General features: G+C 27.1%; 2 long non-coding RNA genes across 3 annotated transcripts; both read right to left on the bottom strand.

Annotated features, from left to right (window-relative positions):
* Positions 1–6,020: 6,020 nt before the first annotated feature.
* Positions 6,021–12,578, bottom strand: LOC126899630 (uncharacterized). The gene is made up of 3 exons (XR_007702648.1): positions 11,707–12,578; positions 8,198–8,356; positions 6,021–6,115 (listed from the first exon to the last, which is right to left on the bottom strand). It is a non-coding gene; the product is annotated as an uncharacterized LOC126899630 (long non-coding RNA).
* A 6,737-nt stretch (positions 12,579–19,315) lies between these two features.
* Positions 19,316–21,989, bottom strand: LOC126899632 (uncharacterized). 2 transcript variants are annotated; one of them, XR_007702651.1, is made up of 5 exons: positions 21,723–21,989; positions 21,318–21,655; positions 21,012–21,226; positions 19,760–20,059; positions 19,316–19,667 (listed from the first exon to the last, which is right to left on the bottom strand). It is a non-coding gene; the product is annotated as an uncharacterized LOC126899632 (long non-coding RNA). The 2 variants fall into 2 exon arrangements; XR_007702650.1 differs by having other exon boundaries at positions 21,024–21,226; positions 21,318–21,989.
* Between the last annotated feature and the right edge of the window lie 547 nt (positions 21,990–22,536).

The raw sequence follows: 22,536 nt of genomic DNA, 5'->3' as shown, positions 1-22,536 counted from the left end.
GGTTTCAGGGTGGGTGCCGTCCGCCAGATGGCAGCAAATGTACAAATTGTGTGTGAGTTGGGTTGCATCGGACTAGTGTACGTTGGGTTGCAACGAAAAGTTGCCGAATGGGTAACACTTGTATCTTACACGCTTAGGGTACGAGGTTCAAATCCGTCTGTGGCTTTTAATATTTTCGCCCTGAAGCAATACCTCGCGGTAGTTCCAGGGCGGTCCACTATATGCAGGTTTGTGGAAAAAAAAAAAAAAAAAAAAAAGTGTACGTTGGGTTCCGCCCTGAAGCAATGCCTCACGGCAGTTCCAGGTTAGTCCACACCAAAGTCGAAGAAGGAGAAAAAAAAAAAACAGTGTACGTTGGGTTATGGAAGGGAAATGAGAATGGAGCCGTGAGTTGGCGGAAGGAGAACGTCTCGAATTCATGAATTTGAACGCCATTAATTGTTTGTAGGGGAACATTAATCCCAACAGGATGGAGGTACTACAATGTAATTTAAACCATTGTAGTACAGCCAAAGACCTGCTGATGCAGCACTTACGGGACGTCAATATACATGTAGTAATTGCGTCTGATGTCTATGGTGTGGAGGACGGAACCGGAGGTTGGCTGTTGTCGTCTGGCACGAACAGGGCGGCGATCGGAATCTTTGGAAATGACTTGACGGTTTCGGCGGTATCAAAAGACCCGGAATTTGTGTTAGCGGTCTTGAACGGTGTGGCCGTTTACAGCTGCTACGTGTCTCCTAGGTCCACTGAACCGAAATTTTCTGATTTTCTTCAGAGACTATGGTGCAGTGTGCGGGCTCTTAGAGCAAATAGAGTATTGATAGCTGGAGACTTGAATGTTCGGGCAGCAGCGTGGGGCGACTGGGAGACTAATGTGAGGGAACGCCACCTCACGGATTTTGTGGATTCCTTGGAGCTGGTGATTGCCAATCGTCGAATTGCACCAACATTCGTTGGTAGGGGAAGAGGCTCCATAATGGACGTGACCTTGACGTCGCAGAACCTGGCGGCGCAGTTGTGTAGCTAGAAGGTACAGGAGGATGTGTATAATGGTTCTGACCACCATTATATAGGCTACGAAATATGCAGGGGACGAGCCAGGCGTTCAGGACGACAAGTATCTAATAGTTGGGACCTCGCCAAACTATGCCACCAACCACATTCGATTTTTCTGTCATAAGATCAAGATTAGTCAACATGTTGCAATGCCTGATTGCTACGCTCTTATCCGCTCTCATCTTGTTCCTCTTGGTGAGGAGAAGGTCCGTGCTATTTGGGGTTATTCTATGACAATTTTCTTGCCAAAACACTATTTGCTCTTCCATTAATTAACGCTTACCGTGTCGTAAACAGACCAATTGCGTATGGTTATGAAACAGCTCTTGATAATACTAACACCATAATCAATCGTTTTTTCGGTCTTAAAAACCGCTTTGCACTCAAATTTCAAGTTTTTTGACAAACAAGTTCCATCTTGGCTAATCAAATATGCATTTAGGGTATTTAGAAGATAACATCGAAAAACTACCCAAATACCTATTGTCAGAAAATTTTGCAAGTGGGACTGAATCGAAAAGAGGACTTCAGTGTTACGGTATGCATTACAACTCCTGCCAAATTTATAACTGATGAGTTACCGTATAAATTTCCAGTAATACATAAATTATGAAACTATAAATTATTATATTAAAATTCAAAAATATCCAAATATGTTTACAGAAAGTTTTTCAAAGTTGAAGAACTTAATCATTCAAACTTTTTTAATTTCAAGGAGTATTCTTCACGGATTGAAAATAATTTCAATACAAATACTAATTCAGAATCTATACATTTCAATGACATCAAGGTCATAAATCAATCCTGTGGTCAAACAAGCAATTTTTAGTATAAGACCTCGTACAAAGATGATACATTTAAAACCATCAACTTCGTAAAAACAAAAAAAACTAGAGTCCACCAAGAAATATTGGTCATGGATGAATTGGGTAGGGCATATTCAAAACCATGTGGAATCGCACCAAAAAAAAAGAAGATCTCATGAAATTAGGTACTAAAAATCACATTTCTCAATCTTTTCACTCCTTTTATGTTAACTTGTAATTATTCGTACATGATAATGTTTAATTAATTTTAAGTTTTTAACTAAGTCAAAGTACACTGTGATAAATAATTTTGATATAAATTCAAAGTAAAATGTGATAAATAATTTTAATATTAATTCGAAGTAGAATGTGTTAAAATAAACAATATATATGTTTTTCTATTTAAAATTTTCATTTATTAAAGTTGATTTTTTTTTTGTGTACCTTTTTTTTTATGTGGTGTTAAATAATAGGGAACTCCTATAAAAATAGAAAACTCTGATTAATGACAACTAATTAAAAAAAAAAAGTCGAAATATTACAAAAATTGGTATTATTAGATGGTTTTGAAAATTCTTAACATTTTTAATTGCATTTTCTCAGTAATTACTATTACTAAGTTATGCCGATTGTATTCTAGGAGTGCGATATGTTTAACAAAGGTAAACATATCACATGATTGCTATTAACATGGAAGATATGGAATGCCCTCGTATAACACAACAGTCAATAGATAAATCATATTCATCATGTTTATTGTATATGAACTTAAATCCTTCTTATTGTAATGTATGGACAAAGTATGTGTGTTATTTTTCAAAAAGGTGACAGTTATTACATGAGAAAACTAAAGAATTTAGCNTGTATATGAACTTAAATCCTTCTTATTGTAATGTATGGACAAAGTATGTGTGTTATTTTTCAAAAAGGTGACAGTTATTACATAAGAAAACTAAAGAATNGTTATTACATGAGAAAACTAAAGAATTTAGCATGCAATGGAATAGTCAATCGATAAGTTAAGTCTATGTCCTAGGATACGCTTCAAATTAATGGACATAGATTGTCATAGTCTTCAATATTATTAAATTTATAATTATTTTTTTAAGAAACTGAAAAAGAAATATTCGACGAAAATGACGGTCCATCATTTTTCAATACAACAGTCTTTATCCATAAAATAGTTATATTCCATGGGCATCACAATGACCGAAACCCATTGTCGCAAGAAAATTAACCTACATTAATAATTTATGAACAAAAACTTTAAATATTATAATTGCGGATGGTCGCTATTATTTATTGACGGACTATTGAGTGTCACAAAAACTGCACCGGAGAGTTGTGGCTTGCATATTGATATACCACTGTATATCAAACAAGAATGTGCTATCGTCAATGTAAAAAACAAAAACCAATATTAGAAGTTCAAGAGCCATAAAATGAATTTTGAAGATCTTCCTCTTTTTTTTTCCTCGCCTTAATCCCAATTACTTGGTGTTACGCCAAACGCTACTCTCCACTTCAACCACCCATACCATGCATCACTATAGAAAATGAGTAAGGGCTTAAAGCAGAATCTTGGTGCATTCCTACTCTTACCCGAAAACCTTTTGTTACTTCAACACATTTGCCTGTGCCATGCGTGATCACACAACCAAGATCGGGTTAATTGTTATCGTGTATACTGATATATCACGTGTGACCGATGATGACATTACACCAAAGGAGTTTCTACCTCGAGTAGAATTGTCAGGGTTCGTGATATTAGCCTCACAATAATCAACATCTGCGCCAGTATTTAACAACTGGGCGGTAGTACCCAAAAGCGCTCCTGCCACGATTTTTGAAGATATTAGTATTAAAATTTTATTAGACTAGCTATTTAAATCTACATTGAACAACAATTATTTTTCAGATTTAATTTACGATTAAACTTTAAAATATTTCTTTTAGAATTATAGAATTAAAAAATAATAATAATAATTTATAAAAAATAAAATACGTATACTTTTAAGATTTCAATTTAAACTAAAAACTGAATGTTTATTTTACAAACAATATTCCCAGTATTCTTTTACTTTAAATATTGTTAAAACGCCTGATATTTAATAGAATTTCACTTCTTCACTTTCGGTGAAAAATGGTTCCCTATGGAAAGCCACGAATTCTATCATGCGTAAAAGGACTACTTTACCTCCCTTAAAAATGGGGAATCGAACTGGGCTATAAATGACTATGACAAATCTGTTCTTTTTGGGTTGCATTTCAGTCAAGTCTTTCAACCTCATCCCGACATTACAATACACGCGTCACTTAGTAACCTAAATAATTTACTCTCTATAGTGAATGTTATAATTAAAGAAAATAACGTTATTCCAAATAATCAATTAGGTTTTCGAGGAAAACACTACACAATACATCAAGTACATCGTGTGGTTGATATGATTTCCTCTAGTTTGGAAAACAAACTTTATTGTTCTTCTGTAATCCAGTCTGGTATCCAGGTCTTCTACTCAAACTCCGTAATATTCTTTCACTTTCCTATTTTCTTTTCTATAAGTCCTATCTGGAGGACCACACTTTTGCGACAAAAGTCGGCATAGAAATTTTCCCTTTACATTTAATGAAATCTGGTGTTTCCCAAGGTGCAATACCCTCTCCTTTACTATTTAATATTTATACTGCTGACCAACCAACAACTGTCAATACCTATATACCATATATGTCAATACCTATAACTGTCCAATACCAAATATCAACTGTCAATGGCAGACTATGCGGATGACAAAGTACTTATTTCAATTCATAAAAACCATAACATTGCTGCTGCTCTACAGAAATTACAACTAAACTGCATGTACGATTGATACTAGAAATAGCGAGTCATGCTAAACGAAAATAAATCCTCTCATATTACTTTTACTCTTTGTCATAACAATACTCCCCAAGTTTTAATTAATGACAGTTCTGTTCTTTCTTCAAATAAAGTTAAATATCTTGGTCTTATCCTAGACCGTAAACTTAACTGGTCGCCACACATTCATGCAAAAATAATAAGTGTAAACCAACGGCTTAGAATACTCCAACCATTACCCCACAAAAATGCCAAAACTAACTTGCACACTAAATTAAAATAATATATAAAAGCTTTATCAAACCAATGTGGTCGTACGGTATTGAGCTATGGGGTGCAGCAAAAAAGTCAAATATTAACAAAATTCAAGTTTTACAATTCAAATTCCTTCGTCGAATTCTTAACGTCCCACCATATATATCAAACGAAATAATTCATAAATACCTCCACATTACTACTGTAAAACAAACTGCTATCTCTCATTATTAATGACTATAATACATTTTAATATATAATACAATTAATACATTTTCACAACCATCTCCAAAATCATCCGAAACTTCTTATTAAAAATCTATCCTCACTCTTACCCAGATAACTCTCCCCTCCAACATAAAAGATCTTGGTGTAAAGACCTCCTTCAATTTTAAATGTTATTATGTTTATGATAGGCTTAACCCTTAATTATGTAATATAAAAGTTGTATTAAATTAATGTTAGTAGGAGTTCTGTCATTGGATGGACTCTCCGCAAGACTTTCGAAGCGTTTTTTTTTTTTGTATATATTGTTTTATCTTAAATACATATTGTATATTATACACAGATTTTATTTTTTTTTTAATAAAAAAAAAAAATTTACTAGAATATTTTTAAATACCCTAACTTGTAGGTTATAAAGAATTGTCACTCCTACGGCAAAATATCGCTAAACAATTAAAGAAAAATAAATTAATTTCTAATATATTATTTTATATTAGCTACTAATAATATTATAGTAAAAACCAAAAAGAGCAGATTTAAATAAAATTAATTTTCTTTAGGATTAGAAATTTAAATAATGACAGTAGTTAGGGAATAATATTAAAATTGTTTAACATACGATCAAGGTAAGCAGTAGCATTAATCATTTAATTATTGATAGGTACAATATTTATTTTGAATTAAATTTAAATGTTTAAACAATATGAGTGGTAAATAAATTTAAAAAATAATGATCAATTTATGGCAAGCAGTTTTTTAAAATTATTTAATTAAAAATTTCACAATAACAATAAAAAAATTATATAAATCAAAAACACCGATTGAATAAAATACCATAAGACACCATTGGAGTCAATTCATATAATAGTTTTTGTGAAGAATAATGTTGAACTGTCAGTTATCAAGCCAATAACTATAATAAGAGAAAAATACTAAAAATACATTAATATTCATTATGTTAAATAATTTTGAATTGGCAAAAATTGATAAGGTAAAACTTTTGTATATGTAATAATAAATAATATTAAACTATCAGTTAAAAAGTCCATAAACAATAATTATAGTGTTCAGTAAGTAAGGAAATAGGTTTTTATTGTTCTCATTGTTTGTAAAAACTGACCTTTTCATTACTTATTGAACACCCTGTCTAAAATATTTTTGGGTTGTCAAATTTAATTTATTAAGTAAAACTTATTAATATTCAATTATTCAATTTAAATTATAATATAATATGTATTAAAAACTACAAAATTTCAATATGTATATTTAAAATTTTAAAAGTTATTTAAATAAATATTAGATATAACAAAAAAAAATAATAAAAATTATAAAATGACAAATAATTATTTTTATTAATTATAATTAATAAAAGTACTTTTTGGTTATGAAGCCTATACTTGACAAGCAAGAATAAAATCATAATTTAAACAGAAAAATACATTATAATTTATTCACTTATTTGTAATAACTTTCTTTAAGATTTTCATTTCTTTGAAAATATTGTATTGGAATAAGGCATTATAATTTCACCAACTTGTCACTTTAAATTTAAATTTATTTCTTGGCAAATTAATGCACACAACTCAAAATGTAGATATTTCTCATTCATTAAAACATTTTATCTCATTAAAAGCGCGTACCTGCGACATCACTTTTCGCTGATGCAAGCCAAGTACTGCCCGCCTATTTTTCTACAACAAAATTATAAAACGCGTACCGGCGACAAGACTTTCTGTACGAGTCAGCCAAGTACTGCCCGTTTTTTTTTATGTTTAATGATGTATAAATACTTATATTACTAAGTACAATTATTAAACAATATGTATTAATTAATAAAAAATTTACTACAATGACAAGTTCATGACGTACTTAAACTTCAAGTTGAAATAATAAAATACCCCTAACTTATAAAGCTTGTTTAAAATACCTCAAAACCATTAAATACTTCTTATTAAGAAAAAAATTTATTTTATATTTTAACGAATATTTTTAATTAGGAGTATCATCAAAATTTGAATATATCTAATATTTTTTATTTTAAAATTTACTTATTATTTAGTCACATAAATGGATGTGTACAATATATAAAAATACAGAGTCATTTGATCCATAGTGTTTAAATGACTTGTATGACAGTTCAACAATACTTAAATTATAAATCCAAAGATTTTCCTAGAAAATTGTGAAAGTTAATAATTTTTTAATTGCTGCAAAGATAAAGAATGATTTATATAATAACGATATAAGCAAATAGTTAAATCTTTTATTGTTATTGTCATGTCGTATTGGATGCAACATATGCTATCTTATATGCTTAATAAGTATTTAGTATCAAAACGAAACATAATTTTTACCAATAGATAGCATAAAAGTCAAATAGTTTAGAAACGAAAATAAGGTGATATGTTTGTTCATTTAGGCGGGAATCCCACATAAATGAAATATAACTAATAATAAAATACCGTCTATGTCGCTAAAATTTGGTTACAAGGAATCGGCAAATTGTTTAACCTCAAGATAACCTAACATCGGCATTTTGAAATTACTAACAATTGAAAAAAAAATGAAAATGTTGTTTTTCATGGCTCTTTTCTGGTAAATACCATATATTGTAATATGCCCTTACCATAAAACTATACCTTTCTTTCAACTTCTCAACACTATAGAAATTCTATCATACACTATACATCATATCACACAAAACACTATAAACAACAATATACTTTCTTCTCTATAACGTTAAACATACAGTTGACACAATCACGCTTCATACACATCCGCTCTGTCCCATCATGTATGTCACAGTTTAATAAATAAACATTGTTGCATTATAATGTATATTAAAATAAGACTGTATATAATCTATAAATACATACCCTCNAAAAAAAAAATCAGCTAAAAATATTAACTGGATCAAAAGTTATTTAAGTTGTCAGTGAGTGGTGGGCCACCCTGTATATTAAAATAAGACTGTATATAATCTATAAATACATACCCTCGTAAGTTTATGATGAGTACCCAAAACGACGAAAACTTGGCGATGATGACTTTTCTTGAAGGAAAAAAAGGATACACTGGGCAACCGTTCTGTTTCGATCGTACACCTCAACCGACACATCGCGATCTTCGCTCGGTTCTCGTGTGACGACTATCTCTGTTGTTAAAATCGCGTTAGTTATATTAACGTTAAATTTGTATCTATTAATATATATTGATATTATTTTTGTATTATCTATTCATCACTGTTATTTTTCCTGTATTGATATAAAGGTGATAATAAATTACATTAATCTGTTATTTACGATATTTTAGTATTGCTTTATTTATCACATGAATGTTATTCACAACAATATTAGAACAATAAGGATACTGTAATACTAAACAACGACCAGTTAAGATTGTAAAAACAGATTTGCATGCTATAATTGCGAGACTAAGACCTTCGATCACACATGCTCCGAATTACCCTACAACCTTACCTTTACTCATCTTTTGTCTTCCCTTTCCACCTTTTAATTTTAATTTTTGTCTTGCGACACATTTGTAATTAGTTTAAACTAGTTAAGCAATAGGTAGAATAAATTTTATATTTTGTAAAATACCATCGGTTGATTTTACTTATTTCAATTTTTTTCAAGGTACAAACCATATTAACTCGTATCAAAACTATTTTTTAAAACTTAAAAACTTGTTAAACTCATAACAAAAATAACTACACAAAATAATTTTTCTATTTTTAAATTAGCACAATTTATTGGTGAACCATTAAAAGGTCAATCTAATACGCTTTATAATTTTATTAGTACAGTAAATGACGCCTATACTTTATGGCCAAAAATTAACAACACAAACAATTATTTTTATCCATTAAATTAAAAATTAAAGGTAAAGCTAGAGAATTCATTAATTCTGTATAAGTTAAGGACTGGTCAGAACATCCATCTATTAATACTTATGGCAAAGAAATTCGTCCTGAACATTTATGTGTAGCTACAAACTATTAAACTATATAAAATCGAAAACCTGAATAGTTCGGTTGGGTTGGGCTTGAAAGGTTTGAAATAAAATATTATTAGGTATATAATAATTAATTGAAATTTAAAATAAAAAAATCAGCTAATAGAAAAATATGTGAATATTAAGCCTTAGGCGCGTTTAAAAGAGATTTTCAAATTAAAATAATTTGTTTAATTAATGATTTTAAAAATTTATGCGATGCAATCGCAGTGGCAAAACAAAAAGAACTCCGAAATTATTTTGAGAATAATTTAGTGAAATATTCTGTTAGTTCATATAATATTAATAATCGTGCACATTTTTCTGTAAAAAATAATTATTCGTTAGATTATTTTTTCGAAATAACTATGATAAAACTAAAATAGTTTAATTTTAATTTTATAAACTCTAATTTCAGTAATGGTAATTCTAAAAATAACAACAGTTTTATCAACAGTATTAATAATAACAAGAAATTTTGTAATTATTGCAAAAAATATTATCACACAAAAGAGGAATGTTATAAATTAAAAATTCTCTTCAAAATGAACCTAGTACAAGTAAAAATATAAATTATAAAGATACAAAACAAATATCTATTGTACATGCATCTCCTCAATCTGACATATCTTAATGTAAAAAACTTTCATCTGACCTAAATAAAAATGTTACTGTTATGATTGATAGTTTAATCTAGGCCAGCCTAATAAAGATAAGAAATTTACCCAAAGGACATAGATATTGGAGTAATTCGTGTACTAGTTTGGAAGGTATAGCTGGTAAAACTAATATTTTAGGTTACACTAAAGTAATTTAAAAATTGAATCTAAAGAAATTTTAACATAAAATTACTCAGAATTCTCTACTACAATTCTCATAATGAATACATTGGATTTATTGATTTAATAAATATAGTTTAAAAAAACTAAAAAACACGCTTTTAAACTATATTTATTTTTCACTTTTTAGTTTTTTATGACATCATTGTTACAGTCACGGATTGTGTATTGTCAATTATCACTATCAATAGATATAATTTCTGTATTGCCAGTTATTGTGTTCATAAAATCACAACAATGTGTCTTATGGCCATTGATAATAAATGCTATATGTTTGCTAATATAGTCATAAAAAACCAATTAGCTACCTGTATTTGTAATACCTTATGTACACGTATATTAATTTTAAAAAAATTGAATCTTTAAATGTTTATTAATAAAGAATAAAAATTTGTTTATATATATATATAATATTGATGACATGCACGCATGTACGGGTACAAAAACCAAAAATAAAATTGTACAAGAATAGTCTTGCCGGCGAATGGTGAGCGGGGTCGGGTAATTGCGTTACGACAGTCAAGTCTCAAGGTTGGGTTACAACGGGATACGCGAAAATGATAACACGTGTATAGTTACAAACATACATACATACAGGTGAAACTAACATAAGCGTGTTAATAAGAAATTAAAATTCTATTTTCATGAAAAAATCGACATAATAGACCTTTCTCTTACGCATAATGTTTCTATTAAGTGCTTATTGGAATCCGTCATTAAAGTGAAAATGGCATATACTAATGACACAGTTGTTATACTATACATCCCGGTAATATTTAATGAAAATGTTTTCATTGAAACTTGTATAACACAAATTAAAGATAATTATACAATCGACGAATCTAACGTAACGTCACTTTATGTCTAAATAAAAATTATTTTTATAAATACCATTCGTTAATACCTTGAAGTCTAGAATACCCAATTATTCTAATATTATTATTATTATGGCTATTATTTTTTTAACACGTATAGTTATAAAAATTATTTTACATTATATGTTCACTATAAATATTATTTTTTTATTTTTTAAATGTTACAAAATATTTAAAATAATTAAGTTTTTAAAGTTTAAAATTTAAAATTGTTTTGTTTTTGTGTAGACACTTAATTTCTTAATTCTTTAATTCTTAAAAAAGAATATTGGTATTCTTACGGTACTTATAGCGTATATGAAGCAGATAGGCAACACACTTTAATTATGCATATATTAATGATTAAATAAACTAAAATATTTTGTTGACAATTTTTCTCTTACTTATGAACTATGTTAAAAACTAATTTCAAGCAAAAATACAATGTTATGCAGTTAAAACCCTTTTCATTCTAAGAGCATAAGTTAAATAATAATTTAATTAATTATAACAATAAAACCTAATAATAATAAAATAAATTTAAGTCAAAAGGTAAAAATGATTTTTTCTTATTTTCAATAATTTATTTCGATAACAAAACTACTAACATAAAAAAATGAAGTATTAATACTTTAAGTAAAAAAAGCTATTAATCTTTAATTGAATTTTTATGAGCATCACTTATATAGCATTATTAACCAAAAGAAGTACTATATTTAACAACAGTTAAATATGAAATCACTTATAATTTATATTTAAATTAGTAATAATCATATAATAGCTAAATTTATTTTTAACAGTAATAATGTACTTACTCAATGAGGTTGGTGACATGACTGAAACAAATTCGAAGAAAATTTTTCATCAACTATAGGTAACTACACTACACACAAACACAATGGCAGTTCGTCGATGATTGATTGTTAACGAGTTCCTGTATTCGTCTAATTACGGTCATTAGATTGACAAAACAACGGTAACTCCCACCAAATTATATAAATACCATAGATGTGGATGACACAGCACGCCGTCCGAAACGATTACGGCTGCTATACAAACCAATAATAAATTTATAACTAAATGTAAAACATATTTTTTTAATACTTTTTACCATTCTTTATTAAACTTGTCTTGGCACCACCATAGATTTTTATTATTAATTGTGTCAGCGTTACTACTTTTATTATTGTATCATTTGGTTTGATTATTATACTGAACATTATTTTCTATAGGAAAAATAATTTCAAGTGTAAATTGTTCACTATTCACCCATAATAATTTAGATATTAATTATCTACTGTGTAGCATGTATGATCTATTAAGTAACTTAATATAGATTGTTGCCGCTTAGGCTGTTTTAAGAAACCCAAACAAAATAAAAGGGGGAGCAGAACTCCATTGTACGGATTAAAATAGGGGCAACTAATAATAAACAAAAAGTTTCTAATCAATGTAATTAAAATTTGCCAAAAGAAAAATATTTTTTGTTAACACAAAATAAACTTGTTCAGCTTAATAAATACAACTAAAAAATTAAATACGAAAAACTAGTGTCCATACATCATTTTTCGATCCGCATTCCGTAAATTTATAAATTACAATTTATACTTCAAAACGATTAAATTTTAAAATGCCGAAAAGTCGTAACTCTGTACCTACTTTATTAAAAACATGGATTGCTCTTTATAATAAAACTGACCAAATCGTTTTTACCACATACGGCTCTATAGTGTTCTATCAATTGTGTAACAAAAAAATCGTGTGCTCAAGAAAATTTCAATTACAACAACACGTTGATACCGCTTTTCATAATAGTAATTTAAAACGTAGAGAAAATGAAAATAAAAAACAATTATTTGTATTGGATGCAAAATCGAGTATTTTATTTTAACATAAGGGTAAATCCATATCAAATCATCCAAAGTCGTTGCGCGACCACTTTACACGTTTTTTAGCTTTGAAGTTGGAAAATTTTGTTTTCTAAATTGAGCTTTTTTTTACAAAATAATGTAATTTTCAAAAATCGAATTGACTATGAAAAAACATTTTTTTTAATTAATTTTTTTTCCTAAATATTGACGTACACTCACAGTAATATTTAATTGTGTTTTGAAACATTTTACTCTTACCGTTTTTTATTGGGACATATTTAAAAATGCTCGAATTTCTAAAAAATCAATTTTTAAGCTTTTTTATTTTAATTTTTCTCTGGTGGAACAAAATATTTTAATATGATTTTTTCACACAATATAGTACTATGTATGTAGTTTCTATGAAAAAAATTTCAAGTTTGATATTTGACCGCAACTTACGAAAAATTAACTTTCAAAATTACGTTTTTTTTTTAAGTTTATGAAAAAAAAAAGTTTTTGTGTCTGTATAATATATATATTATATAAATTCCTCAAAATATTGAGTACATGAAAAATGTATTAATGATCAATTAAAAAAATAAATAAATTATAGATGTAAATTATATTAAATTTTTGTTAGATTTTTCTAGGATATTATTCAAAATTATTTTAAATGAGAAGAATCTATCTTATTACACTTGAATAATGATTTGTTCAATGTACTGCAATTTAATTACGATAACGTCTCTTTTCAACTTTTGTATATACACAATATAATCTAGAAATCGTTCATTTTTTTTTTTATCATTTATCATTAAATTACACTAAAAGAAATCTTTATATTTATCTTCAGATAAACGATTAATTTTATTATGTTTATCACTTTTATATCGTTACCTATTTTACCATTTGCTCTCTATAAAGGTAGAATTATAAATAAATGGGTTTAACTTGTGTGCTGAATATAGATGTACTTTATTTAGTTGGTTTTATTCAAAATTTTGCTATCAATTTTATATTTTATAGTACTACATTATTTAAATTCTTTTATATTTAGTTATTTCATTTGTTATTTAAAAAAAAAAATGTGCTGTTCTATTGGAATGTATTTAAATGAAAAGTGTCATCAAAATGTTTACCATAAGAGTAAAGATTCAATATCAGTTAATTTGAAAAATATCAATGATTTTCATTACGACGAAAAAGAATTACTTTGTAAAAGAGTACATGATATTATTACTACCATCTGTGAGTACCATGTGAAAAAATATTTATAAAAGTACAAATATATATTTGGACGAACATGTTGTGATCCATTGGGGGTTCACAAACGTTCTATAAAAAAGGGGTTAAGGAAAATAAGCTTACAACATTTATCAAAAGTAAAAAAAAATATTTCTTTAATTCCTGATAAATCTTTGTGTTGTAATTGTTATGGTAATATTTTTGTATCGGAAGATGTAGAATGTAATTCTGTAGAAATATTAGCCAACTCATTAAATGAAAGTTTTAAATGATGATCCATTTATTTCGAAAGAAGAGAGAATTAATAAAATTGACTCCGTACTTAAAATATTTAATATGTCTCCAGTATCAAATTTAACAAAATTAAATTCTTCCCAGTTACCTGTTGCAATTAATAGAATAGTTGAAGAAGTATCTTTAAATTTATGTACGTAGATTATTGTCTAAAAATGATATAAATAAATGATATGAAAAATAAATCAGGAAAATACTGATAGAATATTTCGAACAACTTATTTGATAGCTAAAAACCAATGTCCGTTTATAGATTTGCCAAAACTAATACATTTTTTTTTCACAGACGGTCGACAAAAATGTTGTGTCCATGATAGAAAATCATACTATTCCTCCCAAATGTATTGTGGAATACAAGAAAATCGCCCATATTGATTCCACATTTGAAGAGATGGTTATGGAATTAGGTATGAGCCAAACTAATGTAAATGAGCCAAAAACCCATCGACAAAGAAAGTATTCTTTGTCTGAGTCTTCAAATGAGCAGTCTGCATTTTAAATAAAATAAATATATACATTATATTAAATATACAATTGTATGTATATAATACAATATACATATACATGTATTATGTATATTAATATTCAGACTTGATTATTTATTAAACTGAAGTCTCACACAAAAAAATGAAATAAAAAATTTTTAATCCGTAGCTTAAATGAATTTTTATTTCATTAGTTTAAACGAACTTAGAGTGTTGATATGATATGATATTAAATGTTTCATTCAAAAATTGTACTCTAGTTAAATTTAATTTAATTGCATTAAACTGTTAGCATAATGATGTAGTCAGCACCAATTGAATTAATTTAAAAAAATATATATATCAAATTTTCTAATTTGTAAGAGATACATAAAATGACCGAAATTTTTATTTAGATGATCTTCATTTTTTCTTTGTTAAACATAATTAGGGGTTTATTTCATACTTAATAAAATATATCTTTGTAGTTTTAAAAACCTAATATTTATTTATTTTCAAAAATTTTAATTCTCAATAGTTCTTCAGAAAATGAGTGTCTTATCCTTCACTGATCTCCTCGTAAACATATATATTTATGAATAATAAATGATGCGTTAGTAAAAAATTGCAAATTGTTTAAAAAAAATATTACTCACTAATAGTAGCAGTAATCAATAAAACAACTCAATAATTCATATAATAAACTTCAGTAAAACGTGTTTTGTAAACATCTAATTAATGAAAGTGAATCTTTATTAATAAAAGTAATCAGATGTGACTTTATGAATAGCTCATATGTATATTATACTTGGTACTTCAACATAAAATTTTGAAGAAAAATATTCCACAATTTTTATAATATTAACAATAACGTATTATGATAATAATTTTTAACACGTTTCTATTAGTTTTATGTATAGTTTAACCAACATACATGTTATTGCTGATGTNACAATAACGTATTATGATAATAATTTTTAACACGTTTCTATTAGTTTTATGTATAGTTTAACCAACATACATGTTATTGCTGACGTTTAGCACACAACACTCGTAATGCAAAGGACTGTTAATAAATTCATGTAAAAGTCTAAGCACGATTACATTTAGAAGGTTAATTTTAGGTTATAATTATACTTATATGTATATGGTAGTATTTTAGTTGAACAGTTTTCAATTTGCGCGTATAAAAACTTCCCTTTTTTCCTTTTCCCGCTAAACAGGTAAAACCAAACCTTGTAATAAAAAAAAAAAGATAATGAGCGTGTATTTTTATGAATACTGGCAATAATGAATATTCAGTGTTTCTATACTTTTTTACCAACTTAAATTTTAAACAATTTTTTAATAATTTTTCAATAAAAAAAAATTATTAATAATTAACCCTTCCTAGAGATGTTAGAGGTAACTATCCTATTAAAACCTTCTATCGGCTATAAGAACTCAGCTAAGTTTCATCGCTATCAATGTGTAAATTATTTTTATTGCAGTACATTGGTATGTTAGTTAATTAACTATTTTAATAACTATATTTACTACTTACACGATATCAAGAATCAATTTATACGATTTAAAAGATATTTTACGTCTCTTTGAACGTTCCGAAGATTCAGTAAAATCGACATTAGGTCGGCCATCGATAGGTTTGGAACAAATTANAAATCAATTATCTAATTAGTTGTTATTTCATGTTTGAATTAATTTGAAATTAATCACTGTTCTTAAACTAAAATCATAGATTTCAATTCAAAACTTATTTTTTAGTATGTTAAATATTCTTAGAATTTCACTATATTACCAAAACCATATTAAATTTTATTTTGATAAATTAAACCATAAAAATTCAAATCACAGTTATTTCTTTTAAAATGGTACAGTTTCAATTTTTTAATGCTATACAAGATACAAAAACATAAACTTAATACTTAATCAGTCAATAATAGATATATTATTTACATTTCAATATTATTTTGTATTAAACTAAAAAAATAATAAGGTAAAATTAAAAATTACTTTTAAAGAGAATTTAATCAACTATACAAAAATATTTACAAAATTAGTTATCAATAAAGTAAAAAATTTAATTTTAAATGGCTTATAATATATTGCAATGCTAATATTTTTACATTCAAATTTAACCTAAAAATTTGCTAGATCTTTCCTACAATCATAATCTTAATTAAATTAATAATACATTACTTAATTAATCCATAAAGTTATTATATTAGTATAGAGAAAAATGTATTGCAATATTTTTATTATTTAGTTATAATTACTAATTTATATTACATCTTGTCTATATTCTCATAAATACATTATTATTAGAACAAAAACTGTTTAATTAATATGAACATACTATACTTACATTTAAAGTAATAAATTTGTGTACATAGAAATAATTAACAACTATCAAATACTATATTTTTTGTGGGCCTCAACATTACTGTTGGGTCAGTATAATACACAAAAGTATAAGTATTATATGTACATATTACACATCTACTTTTTTACAAACAATACTTATATCATGACATATGATTGATAATTAAAAGTAGATTTTTTTTTAATGTATATTAAAATATTGTATTTATTAATTTTTACTTCACTTTAAAAATATAATCGCTGATATCCCAACAAATTTTCATAAGAATGACTAACACATAATTTATTACACAAAACATAAAAAGTTAATTTTATGAGATTATAAACTGATGTTTATTAAATAAAAAGATTTAAAATCAGTGTGATCTTTAAAGAATAAAAAAATTTTAAAGTATTATACATTTTATACATCTACATGTATACATGTTCTGTAAGTAAGGAAACAGGTATCTATAGTTCTTATGTTCATAACAATTGACCTGTTTCCATACTTACTGAACACCAGTATGTGTATTATGCATTGTGTAAATAAAACCAAGTATACATTTTATTACCCAACCCTGATTAAGGCTCAAAATTGCATGAATTTGTATGTTATACAAAATGCTGGTTGTTTTTGAAACTTCAGCACTTCAATTGAATCAGTCATTTCAAAAACTACATTTGTTACCGATTTTTCAGTAATGACTTTGTCAAATTTGATAATTATACATTATTATGTATACTTATTGACACGGTCCCTCGGCGTTCTCGATACACGGAGCTACGCGACCCGTGACACCTTTATCAACCGTCGCCCTACAACGTGCATATGGTAGTTTGACTGACTAACACCGCGTGCGATACGCCACGGTACAAAGTCCAGCAAGTGCCGCACGTCCATCTACGACCCGCCGCAAAAATAACGTTAAGTCATAGTAAAATGAATAAGTATGCTCGATCATAGTCCGCATTTTCGTCGTAGTTGGCGCATGTGCATCGCCTTGTGTTTTTGTGAATTTGTATATGATCGGTAAAATACGACTGCTGCCGAATGCACTTTAAAGTCGCGCGATTTTTAAATTGAAAATTCTGATATAATATCAATAATAAACATAATTTTTAAGTAATAATTATATTAATTACTTTAAAACAATGCATTGCAATTTTATTTTGTAATAAGTTTAATCGTGAATACTTATTTTAGATTCTATGAATTTTTTTTTTGTATCTTTTGTATTTTAATAAAAAATTAGGATTTTGTACCTTGTTAATTAAATGTGAGCTATATTAACTAGTGTACAGACTTGTTTTTTCAAATTCTAACATTGAATTAACACCACTATAACTTGCTAATAAAAATTCTTATTATTTGCATGAAATTGTTGTATTTTATTCATTTCTCTTCTATGTGTCTCATAGTAGAGATTTGTAACTTTTTAACCTATATATGAGTATTTTTTTGTTTGATACTATTTAATAAATATTTTTCAAATCTACTTTATATGTAGTGAATATAAACAAACATAATTGAAACTTATTTTAAAAAATTTTTTTATTTTACAAAAAATGCCTACTTGCGCAGTTTATAAGTGCAACGGTTCTGGTGGTAAGATTCAGTCAGCTTTAAGTGTCAATTTATAATATAAATTTATCTGAAATATTGCTCTGTATTATTATATTTAAATAAATTAATAAAAGGATTATTGCTAAGTATGTAAAAGATGTAAAATGGAAGTTTACTATGTTTACACCATCAAGTGTAATACAACTCACTAGTAAATAAAACTTTGGTGCAATTTTAAATTGATAAAAGAGTAGTATTAATTTGGTAAAAATTTATACTTAAATCATCTAAACTATTTTACTTTATAAAATACCAAAATGACCTTATAAGGGACCTGCAATTATTGTGATAGTACTTTCCTAGAATAATAGAATAAAATTAGAATTGTTTACACAATTTCAATAAAATTAGTCATTCGTTTAACTTAAAAATATACTTGTAATTTTATTTCAAAGTTTTAATTTCAATATTTAAATACATAGATCAAATTAATTCAATTAACAAACAAAACTTTCAATATTTTTATAGACCAATATTTCATAGGCTTATAAGCTCATAAGTTACTATTTTATTTACGAATTACATATAAAAATTGAAACTTTTATTAAATATATTGGAAACAAAAATAAGAGATGCATAGATATCACTTTAAATTGTTTTATAATTATTTTTAAATTTTGATTATAATTTAAATCAGAAAATATTAATTTTTATTCATTTTCAAAACAAGAGGAATTTCGTCAAAAATGGCTAAGAGCTTGTAACAGGCTAAACCATATGAAACCATTAAACTTCACCAATGGTATTTATTGACATTGACAAAACAGCAAATTGTTGTATTGTATTTTTATTTTTAATTGTTATTCAATAGCTCGTATATGTTCAAAACATTTTGATAATTCTTGTATTGAAAAGCCTTTAATTGAGACGTTGTTGAAATACTCTTCTCAACATAAAAGAAAATTAAAATTTGATGCAGTACCAACTAAATGCTTACATGTAAATATACAGATTAAAGTAAATATATTAAAACTATAATAAAATTATTATTGTTCATTACATATTAGGGTTTAGTTGGTAGTACCTTTAAAGTTAGAAGTCCAAGGAAAATAATTACACCACACAAAAGTCCCATGGCAAAACAAAGTCCAGCTAAACTTAGCAGTATGAAAAAGTTGAAACCCAACACTTGGACAGTTGAATCAACTGATAATTGTGAAGCAGCAAGTAGCTGTAAAAAAAGTTTATTTTCTAACAATGTAAGAATTACATAATACATTATTTAATTTTATTAGTAAAAAAATATGTAATCTTTCTTTTGTACGGCTTGTTTTGTCTAATAGCAATGACCCTGTTAATACTTCTACAGCAGATACTAAAATAGCTGAAATGAAAAGGTGTATATTAATTTATTTAAAAATTAAATTAAACGGCTTTCTGTTATATGCAAACAACTTTATTTTTTTAATAATTTTTATTTTTATTTTTTAAGTTTTAAAATCAAACTTTTTATATTTTAATAAAAATACAACATCTATTTATTGAATGAGGGTTGCTTATTGCAGAACACTATTTAATTATCATTCACATATTACTAAAACAATGATGATAAATATTATTTCATATAAAATATTTGTTATAATTTCTATATCTTTTTATCTTTATTAATTCTCTCAGACCGATAGAAAACCTACAGCTGGAAAATACTCCATTAAAATCAGTTATAGTTGATTACCAAGAAAATTTTCCTACAAAAGCAGCAGAACTTTTTCAAAATATATTTAGCAAAACTCAAATTGAATTATTGGTAAATAAAAAAAAAAGTAGCTCAATGGTCTTGTGATGACATAGCTTCAGCCATAACATTGAGGAGTATTTCACCAAAAGCATACCGTTACTTACGAGATAAGTTAAATTATCCTTTGCCAGGTATTGTATTAGGTTGTATTGGTAATACTAAATAGTTATGCAATAATAAAATTTATTAGGTTTGAGTATATTAAGACGATGGGTGTCAACTTTTGACTTACAACCTGGAATTTTAAAAAATGTAAATAAATTAATGGAAACCAAAGGTATGTGTTGATCCTAATTTTGATTAAAATATATATTGTCAATAAGAATACAAAACATAGTCTTAAATATTACTGAAATTGAATATTTTAAACAAAACATTTGATAAATAGCTCAAGTTATGGGTTTATATAATAACAATTATAATTTTTTTTATAACAAGCAATATGTTACTAATATGAGAAGTTAAATAAAATATTGAATTTTAAGTAATAATAATAAAACTAATAGATTATATAAGAAGTAATTTATTTAATACTTACAAATAGTCTTACCAATTAATAAATACTAGGAATGGATATGGAGATCAATGATAAATTAACTGTTTTATCTTTCGATGAGATGTATTTGTCCAATCAAATTGAGTTTGATAAAACTAAAGAACAAGTAATTGGTCCTCATAAAACTGGTCAGGTTGTCATGGCCAGAGGATTGGTGTCAAAGTGGAAACAACCCATTTTCTACAATTATGACACACCTATGACAACAGACATTTTAATAGAAATAATATCTAAACTACACCAAATAGGGTTCATAGTAGTTGGAGTAGTAAGTGATCTGGGGCCTACCAATCAAGGTCTTTGGAAAAATATGAATGTTTCCTACACTCTTCCAAATTTCCAACATCCAGTCATGGGACATAGGGTCCATGTTTTTGCTGATGTTCCACATTTGCTCAAATTATGTAGAAACAATTTTTTAGAGCATGGATTTATTTTGGATGACAAATCTGAGAAGTTCATAAGTATCAATTCAGTAAAAGTATTGCTGGGCATGAGCAAGCAAGATCTGAAATTGGCATTTAAGCTTACTGATGCCCATTTGACTTGTTCGCGTCCAATGCGGCAAAAAGTAAAGTTAGCAGCACAACTTTTTTCTAAGTCTGTCACAACAGCTATTTCATACGCTGGAAAAAAATTGTAATTGAGAAGCAGTAAGATAAAAAAAATAAGTTTTAAAATATGTATGTTTACCTGATATGCTTGTTTAGTTGTCAGACACATTTAATATCATTGATGCGTGGTTTAATATGTTAAATTCCCTAGTATCACAAAGCACCAAATGTTTGGCGTATGGTTTAGATATAAAAAACCAAAATTAAATACTAGATCAAATGGACAAATTAATATCAACAATGCGTGTACATAGCAAAAGAGTACTAATGCCATTCCAAAAAGGAATCCTATTAACAAATAATTCATTGAGAAATTTATTTTCTGATATAAATGAATTATATGGAGTGAAATATATTCTCACTAGAATTCTCAACCAATGCTGGAAAATTGTTTTAGTTACCTTAGAGGAATGGGTGCTGCTAATATTCATCCTGCACCTTTAGGATTCCGTTACAGGTTGTAGTAAATATATGAGGAAGTATTGAATTACATCGATTTTAGTATAATATAAGTTTTACATAGTAGTAAGCAATTTTTAAACTCCTAAGCAATAAAATAATTCCATATAAAAGGGAAATGCAGGGTAAGCAAATTAATAATGGTGGGAAAAAGAATATAAAAGGGAAACATGAAGAGTATAGGGGGTCGACACGGGACGATACTGAGCGAGACGAGACTGGACGTTTTTGTCGAAGAAACGTCGAGTTGCGGGTTAGGTTGTTGACGTAAGAATAACTATATACTTTTTGTAAGATTTAATTAATTTTTGTGTTATATTATATTTGACTTTTGTGTTTAATACTTTTCGTAAATAAAATAGCTATTTAAAAATCTTGACTTAGCGCAATATTTTATTTTCACGGTGATATCGAAAATTGTGTGTGTGTGTGTG

Source organism: Daktulosphaira vitifoliae, unplaced genomic scaffold (genome assembly GCF_025091365.1).
Source record: "Daktulosphaira vitifoliae isolate Bord-2020 unplaced genomic scaffold, ASM2509136v1 Scaffold_2, whole genome shotgun sequence".
Taxonomy (NCBI): Eukaryota; Metazoa; Arthropoda; class Insecta; order Hemiptera; family Phylloxeridae; genus Daktulosphaira; species Daktulosphaira vitifoliae.
Note: the sequence above shows the minus strand (reverse complement) of the source record. Positions and strands in the feature narration are given on the sequence as shown.